Below are 9,202 nucleotides of genomic sequence, written 5' to 3'. Positions count from 1 at the left end.
TGCCTCAGGACTTCGGACGAAAGAGGGCGGTGGGATCGTGTAGCCCACGTTTGCCCATCTGTTTCCTACTGAGGTGTTCCAGCCGTCCCGGTGGCGCACCCTTCTCTGCTGACCCTCCCTGCTTCCTCATCTTCCAGGTAGCGGCGAGAACCGAGCCCTGGCTGGGAAGGTCTGAGTTTGAGGTGTCACGCCCTGCGCTAGGCCAGTTTTTAACACTGTGTGTCACCTTGGGCAAGTCACCCAAGAAACGTGAATCTTCCCGAGCCTTTTTCTGCACCAGTAAAATAGAGTCATTATATCTATGTATCTCACTCGGTAATGTGAGAATTCTACCAGGTAACATGTTCTAACACACTAGGCAAGCAGCAAAACCCTGCACCACTTCACGGAATTCACCCCGGATCGAGTCTTGTGCTCCAGCAACTCCAGGCACGCCTGTCTTTCTATTCTTGGGCTAAGGAACAGGAATCAGCACCAGGCAATTTAAGGCTTGGCTGTCCATCTCATGTCACTTCTATTTCCCTTACTGTATTGTACCGCTTACTGAGCTAGAGACATCTCCACTGAATGCTTTCTCTTCTGTACCAGTGGGTTCCAATGGCCCTTCTAAGAATAGGAGCTAATCAATGATGTTTTTACCGTTCAGCTAGGAAATAAGATTTTTACAAAGAACAATGTAGTGAGTTTTTCATTAAGGGAAATAGTATTCTATTCTGTGCTTCCTAGTTTTATAGGGTTGAAATTGTTTTATTTCGTGAAATAATGCTATGGTAGATAATTATTTTAATATTCCATGTAAGTTCAATGTGAGGGTTTTTTGTTTGTTTAACTCTGGAAACCTGCTTTTCTGTAGCATTGAGAACAGTGCTTGGTACATATTCAGTACACCTATCTTGAAATTATTCAGTCTTTGATGCAATGCACTTGTGTTGAGTATCTACTAGACACCAGTTGTTAATCTGAGTGCCTGGGATACTGTTTGAATAACTCTGGCACAATTCCTCTCCTTGTGGCGCTCATAGCCTATCTCATATTTTAGCACACACACAAGAAAACAGGTCATGACACTTCCATGTGCTGTGCTCGATATGAGAACAAAAGGATGCTGGGGAGCACAACAGAGAGACCCCAGCCTGATCCTTCTAGTTAAACATTGACAGAGGAAGAGGATGTCATCCTTGGCTAAAGGGTAAAAGATTTTAGGGCAGGTGTAGTGGCTCGCGCCTATAACCCCAACACTTTGGGAGGCTGAGGCAGGAGGATCACTTGAGCCCAGGAGTTCAAGATGAGGCTAGGCAACAGAGGGAGATCCTACTCTCAGCAAAAAAAATTTTAAAAAATTAGCCGGGTGTGATGATCCACATCTGTGGCCCTGCCTACTTGGAGGATGAGGTAAGAGTATTGCTTGGGCCAAGTAGGTAAAGGCTGCAGTGAGCCATGATCATACCACTGCACTCCAGCTAGGCAACAGAGCAAGACCCTGTCTCAAAAAAAGATATATATTTTTTTTTTGAGATGGAGTTTCACTCTGTCACCCAGGCTGGAGTGCAGCGGCACAATCTTAGCTCACTGCAATCTCTGCTTCCCTGGTTTATGCAATTCTCCTGCCTCAGCCTCCTGAGTAGCTAGGACTACAGGCATGTGCCACCAGGCCCAGCTAATTTTTGTATTTTTAGTGGAGACGGAGTTTCACCATGTTGGTCAGGCTGGTCTCGAACTCCTGACCTCAAGTGATCCACCCACCTTGGCCTCCCAAGTGCTGGGCTTACAGATGTGAGCCACCATGCCCAGCAGGAACTCTATTATTTTCCCTTATAGCCTCACTTCTTCCTGGGAATACCAGGAACCTCATTTCCACTTCTGCTTCCCTGCATGACTCCCACAGTGTTTGTCTAGTTTGCCTCAGAATTGGCCTGTAGATGGTAATGTAATAACTTACAGCAGACAGATTCAGGAAGGCCTTCTCCTTTGTAGAAAAGGGGAAACTGTGGACACAACCCATGTCTTCCCCAGTTCATTTTAATTATTTATTTATTTGTGAATGCTTAGAATGCAACATATGTTGGACACTTCAAAATAATGGCCACAAATTGTCCATTCTACAGAAAGGCATGATTTTATAGATTTAAAAGTTACAGGGCCGGGCGCAGTGGCTCACGCCTATAATCCCAGCACTTTGGGAGGCCAAGGCTAGAGGATCATTTGAACTCAGGAGTTCAAGACCAGCCTGGCCAACATGGTGAAACCCCATTTCTACTAAAAATACAAAAAATTAGCTAGGCGATAGTGGCACACACCTGTAATCTCAGCTACTAGGGAGGCCGAGGCAGGAGAATCACTTGAGCCTAGGAGGCAGAGGTTGCAGTGAGCTGACATTGTGCCACTATACTCCAGTCTGGGGGACAGAGTGAGACCCTGTCTCAAACAATAAACAAGTAAATAAAAATTTACAATAAATTCCAAGCAAAAATAAAAATAAAGCTATAGACGTATTTTAGTTAAATTGAAGAAAACCAAGACATAAAGATGATCTTACAGCAGTGAAAGAAAACAGATTATCTACAAGAGAATGGCAATTAGAAATTGGACCAAGGGCAGACCTCTCATTAGAAACATACAAGCTGGAGACATTATTTTCAAAATATTGAGAAAAAAAGCCAACTGTCAAATTGGAATTGTATACCCAACTAAACTATTTGGTTGTGTGTAGTGGCTCGAGCCTGTAATCCCAGCACTTTAGGAGGCTGAGGCAGGAAGATCACTTTAGCCCAGGAGTTCCAGACCAGGCTGGACAACATAGGGAGACCGTGTCTTTATAAAAATTAAATAAAATAAAAAATGAACTTTTATTAAAGAATAAGGGAAAAATAGGTTTTTAGATTAAAATTGAGCATATTTACCATCCATAGACCCCCTAATAAATTCTAAAGGAATTATTTCAAGAAGGAAAACGCTCATTGAAGGAAGGAATGAGATGCAAAAAGGAACAGTGAGCAAAAAGTAGATAAATTTAAACTAGCAACTCTATAAAACAACAATAATATACTAATAATGTTTGTGTGAGGGAATCAGGATAAAACTAAAATAACAGACTAAAAGTACATGAGAGAGGGGTAATTGAAGTTAAAGCATTCTAAGCTCCTTGTATTTATTAGATGGAGAGTAGGGTTAAATGTGAGATCTTAAGTATCTGTATTAAGGTTTTAAAGGAACCACTTAAGTAATATAAATTGAAGACAGTATATAACTCACAAATCAATAAATGGGAAAATACGCAGTAAAAAAAAAAACCTCAGCTGGGCGAGGGGGCTCACACCTCCAATTCCAGCACTTTGGGAGGCCGAAGCGGGTGGATCACCTGAGGTCAGGAGTTTAAGACCAGCATGGCCAACATGGTGAAACCCAGTCTCTAATAAAAATACAAAAATTAGCCATATACAGTGGCAGATGCCTATAATCCCAGCTACTCATGAGGCTGAGGTAGGAGAATCTCTTGAACCTAGGAGGTGGAGGTTGCAGTGAGCCAAGACGGTGTCACTGCACTCCAGCAAAGTGAGACCCAGCCTGTATTTCTATTTACTAGTAATGAACAATGAAATTTGAAATTTAAAAACCAATACCAGGCCAGGCACAGTGGCTCACATCTGTAATCCCAGCACTTTGGGAGACCAAGGCAGGTGCATCACCTGAGGTCAGGAGTTTGAGACCAGCCTGGCCAACATGGCGAAACCCCATCTCTACTAAAAATACAAAAATTAGCCAGATGCGGTGGCAGGTGTCCGTAATCCCAGCTACTCAGGAGGCTGAGGCAGGAGAATCGCTTGAACCCAGGAAGAGGAGGTTGCAGTGAGCCAAGATTGTGCCACTGCACACAACCCAGCCTAGGTGACAGAGTAAGATTCCATCTCAAAAAAAAAAACAAAACAAGGAAACTCCACAAAAAGAACAACAACAAAAACCACCAAAAAACCCAATACTGTTTACAAAGTGTTTCCTAAAATGAAATACCGAGGTTTAAATATAACAAACTATATGCAAGACTATATGCTAAAATTACAAAACACAGATAAAACTCAATCCCAATAAACACTCCAGCAGGCTTTTTGGTAGATAATAACAAGCTCATTATAAAATTTATAGAGACAAGCAAAGAAACTAGAATAGCCAAACATTGAAAAAAATAAACAAAATGGGAAGACTCATACTTTCTAATTACTTTCTAATTTCAAAACTTACTATAAAGCAATAGTGTGATCCTGATGAAAGGCAGACACATAGATTAATGGGAGAATAGAGATCCCAGAAATAGACTTTTGACAAAGGTGCAAAAAATATTTATGAGTCACATTTCTTACAGTGGACTTATATCACAATATATAAAGAACTATCAGAACTAAACAGTAAGAAAAACAAACAATTAAAAAATGTGGCTGGGCATGGTGGCTCACAGCTGTAATCCCAGCACTTTTTTTTTTTTTTGAGACGGAGTCTCAACTCTATCACCCAGGCTGGAGTGCAGTGGCACCATCTCGGCTCACGACAACCTCTGCCTCCCGGGTTCAAGCAATTCTCCTGCCTCAGCCTCCCAAGTTAGCTGGTATTGTAGATGCCCACCACCACGTCTGGCTAATTTTTTGTATTTTTAGTAAAGACCGGGTTTCACCATGTTGGCCAGGCTGGTTTCAAACTCCTGACCTCAAGTGATCTGCCCACCTTGGCTTCCTAAAGTGCTAGGATTAAAGGCATGAGCCACCACCCCCAGCCAGTAATCCCAGCACTCTGGGAGGCCAAGGTGGGTAGATCACTTGAGTTTAGGAGTTCAAGACCAGCCTGGGCAACATAGTGAAAACCTGTCTCTACAAAAAATATAAAAATTAGCCAAGCTGGTGGCATGCGTCCGTAGTCCCAGCTACTCAGGAGGCTGAGAGGGAAGGATTGCTTGAGCCAGGAGGTAGAAGTTGCAGGTGAGAGCCAAGATTGTGCCACTGCACCAGTGCTCCAGCATGGGTGACAGAGCCAGACCCTGTCTCAAGAAAAAAAAAGCATGAAAGATTTGAACAGACACTTTACTAAAAAAGACACACAGGTGGTAAATATATGAAAGGATGGACATCATTAATCATTAGAGAAATGAAAATTAAAACCACTGTGTACCTGTCAGAATTGCTAACATAAAACCAATGGCACTACCAAGTGCCAAGAATGCACAGCAGCCAAAACTCTCATAGGTTGCTGGTGAGAGTCAAAATGATACAATTTGGGAGACAATTTGGCATTTTCTTATAAAGTTAAACAGATACTTGCCTTAGGACCCAGCGATACAAGATATTTATGCATCCAAGATAAATGAAAACATGTTCACACAAAAACCAGTAAGTAAATGTTTATAGCAACTTTATGAATAATCATGAAAAATTGGAAATAACTCCAATGTCCTTCAACTGGTGAATGGATGAACAAACAAGAATACATCTGCACAACAGAATAAAAAGGAACAAACAATTGATTCACATACCATCATGGACTAATTCAGTGCCCTTTGATAAATGACAGAAACCAGATCCAAATACCACCTATCATAAGATTGCATTTATCTACCGAAAAGATAAAACTATAGACAAAAAAATACACCAGTAGTTGCCACGGGTTGGAAGCAGTAAGGGGAGGGGTTGGCTATAAAAATGCAGCATGGGCCAGACACAATGGCTCACACCAGTAATATCAGCATTTTGGGAGCCCGAAGTAGGAGGATTGCTTGAGCTCAGGAGTTCGAGACCAGTCTGGACAATATAGTGAGGTCTGGTTTCTACTAAAATTAAAAAAAAAAAAAATTAGCTGGGCATGGTGGCACGTTTGTAGCCCCAGCTACTCAAGGGGCTGAGGCAGGAGGATTGCTCAAGACTGGAATATCAAGAGAGCCCTGATTATGCCTCTGCATTCCAGCTTGGGCAACAGAGCAAGACCCTGTCACAGAATGAAGAGAAGAAAAAGGCAGCGTGACATTTTGGGATCGAGGTAATTGTGGTTTTAAGATTATCTGTGTGAAACTGTGGTGGTGGGTGGCCATCTCTCAGCATTTATCAAAATTAGTTGAACTGTACCCCACAGTGAATTTTACTGATTGTAATTTAAAAATCATCGAAGATGTGGAGAGAAAGATGGAATGAAGACTGGGGAAATGAATACAATTATATTGCAAATGAATTGCATAACCACTCTGAAGGCAGTGGGGAAGAAAGTATACTTAAATAGCTTTGGAACATGTTTTGAATAGATACTGAAAACAACTGCACGCAAACATTATTCTAGCTGGCAAATCCATTTCTCACAGAGCTGTGGTTTAGTAAGTCCAAAATATATGTAACCAGGATTGAACAAATGAGCAAATTATAATAATGAGAAGCCACGTTTCTTGCTGTTACAACTAAGACAGCTAGAATGAATCCTGTGGTGCTAGATTGGAGTTGGAAGGACTTAGTTTTTTAGCACATGGGCACATACAGAAATAAACAGAAGTTTATGTGCATAGATTATATACTACATATGTTTCCTAGCTTTCTGCACTGACAGAAACTAGAATATGCAAAACATGGGGAAAAGGAGGGAAAATAGCCAATAATTCCTTGTCTTTTTAGCTAAAGGTGTTAGCCATTGTCAATTTTCTTGTTTTTGAGACAAGGTCTTGCTTTGTTGCCCAGGCTGAAGTGCAGTGGTGCGATCTCGGCTTACTGCTCCCTCTAACTCCCAGGTTCAAGGAACCTTCCTGCCTCAGCTCCTTGAGGGCTGGGCCTACAAGCATACGCCACTATGTCCAGCTAATTTTTTTGAATTTAATAGAGACCAGGTCCCACCCATGATGTAACAGATTGAATAGATTATCATTATTATTGAGGCTGGACGCAGTGGCTCATGCCTGTAATCCAAGCACTTTGGGAGGCCGAGGCGGGTGGATCACCTAAGATCAGGAGTTCGAGACCAGCCTGGACATGATGAAATCCTGTCTCTGCTAAAAATACGAAAATTAGCTTGGCGTGGTGGCTGGCATCTGTAATCCCAGCTACTCAGGAGGCTGAGGCAGGAGAATTGCTTGAACCTAGGAGGCGGAGGTGGCAGTGAGCCGAGATTGTGCCACTGCACTCCAGCCTGGATGACAGAGCAAGACTCTGTCTCAAAAAAAAAAAAAAAAAAAAAAAAAAAAAAAAAACAAGCATTTATTATTTCAAGTCATTCTGCTGCCTTCAGCCTCCCACCTCCTGTGTAGCTGGGATTACAGGCACGCACCACTACATGCAGCTAATTTTTGTATTTTTAATAGAGACGGGTTTTCACTATGTTGTCCAGGCTGGTCTCGAACTGCTGACCTCAAGTGACCCGCCTGCCTAAGCCTCCCAAAGTGCTGGGATTGCCGGCATGAGCCCCTGGGCCCAGCCTAGATAGAATTTGGACACTGAGTTTTAACTAAAAGTAACATGCCACAGGGTGGAGCTATGACCATGCTTTCATAATTTGCAGACATTTCCTATTTGAAAACAGATGCACTTTTTTTTTTTTTGAGATGGAGTCTGGCTCTGTCACCCATGCTGGAGTGCAGTGGCGCAATCTCAGCTCACTGCAACCTTTGCCTCCCATATTCAAGTGATTCTCCTCCCTCAGCCTCCCGAGTAGCTGGGATTACAGGCACACACCACCTTGCCTGGCTAATTAACAGATGCACTTTCAATAGCAGGTACAGTTGTATCCATATCCAAACCCTGATTCAGAAATCCACTATTGCGGCCCGGCTCAGTGGCTCACGCCTGTAATCCCGGCACTTTGGGAGGCCAAGGTGGGAGGATCACTTGAGTCCAGGAGTTCAAAACCAGCCTGGGCAATGTGGCAAAACCCTGTCTCTAAAAAAGAAAAGTAATCCACTATTGCATGCCAGTTTGGCACAAGTTGTCAGATAGAAGGAAAAACAAATGGGATATTTCTGACAGGGATGGGATATTTCTGAAACTAACTTCACTATTCCAGTAGGGAAAACCTCCTTCCTAATCTGCTTGTTTCTCCAGTTATTTATTTTAGCAAGTAAAACAACTAGTATACCAAATCTAGTTTTAGAATATTTATCAAACAATTCAGCTGGGGATGGTGGCTAATACCCATAATCCCAGCATTTTGGGAGGCTGTAGCAGGAAAATCGCTTGAGGCCAGGAGTTGGAGACTAGCCGGGGCAACACAGCGAGACTCCATCTCTACAAAACGTAAACTCAGCCAGGCATAGTGATGCACACCTGTAGTACCAGCTGCTTGGGAGGCTGAGGCGGGAAGATCCCTTGAGTCTAGGAGGTCAAGGCTGCAGTGACCTATGATTATGCCACTGCACTCCAGCCTGGGCAACAGAGCAAGACTGTGTCTAAAAAGAAAAAAAAGTTAAACCTAGAAATACCATATGACCCAGCAAACCCACTCCTATGTATATATCCAAAAGAAACAAAAGTAGGAATTGAAACAGATAGTTGTACACCAACGTTGATGGCATAATTCACAACAGTCAAAAGGCAGAAACAACCCCGCTGATCATCACAGATAAACAAAATGTGGCATATGCACACAATGGAATATTCAGCCATAAAAAATAATTTTGCTACATGCTACAACATGGATAACTTATCTTAGAACATGCTAAGTGCATTTAGACACACAAAAGCAAATATCGTATGATTCTACTTATAAGGTACCCAAAAAAGACAAATTCAGACAGCAGAATTGTAGTTACTAGTGGTTGTGGAATGGAGAGAATGGGAAATTTTTTTTTTTTTCAGATGGAGTTTTGCTTGTCACCCAGGCTGGAGTCCAATGGCACGATCTCGGCTCACCGCAACCTCTGCCTCCCGAGTTCAAGCCGTTCACCTGCCTCACCCTCCTGAGTAGCTAGGATTATACAGTAGCACCATCATGCCCAGCTAATTTTTGTATTTTTAGTAGACAGGGTTTCTCCATGTTGGTCAGGCTGGTCTTGAACTCCTGACCTCAGGTGATCTGCCCGCCTTAGCCTCCCAAACTGCTGGGATTACAGCCGTGAGCCACCATGTCTGCCAGAGAATGGGAAGTTTAAAGGTACAGAGTTTATGTTGGCGAAGGCTGGACGTGGTGGCTCATGCCTGTAATCCCAGGATGGGGTGTGGGAGGCTGAGGCAGGAGGATGGCTTGAGGCCAGGAG

This window comes from Sapajus apella, unplaced genomic scaffold, assembly GCF_009761245.1.
Source record: "Sapajus apella isolate SASKATOON/1434 unplaced genomic scaffold, GSC_monkey_1.0 scaffold22, whole genome shotgun sequence".
NCBI classification, from domain to species: domain Eukaryota; kingdom Metazoa; phylum Chordata; class Mammalia; order Primates; family Cebidae; genus Sapajus; species Sapajus apella.
The sequence above is the reverse complement of the archived record's forward strand: the minus strand, read 5'-3'. Positions refer to the sequence as shown.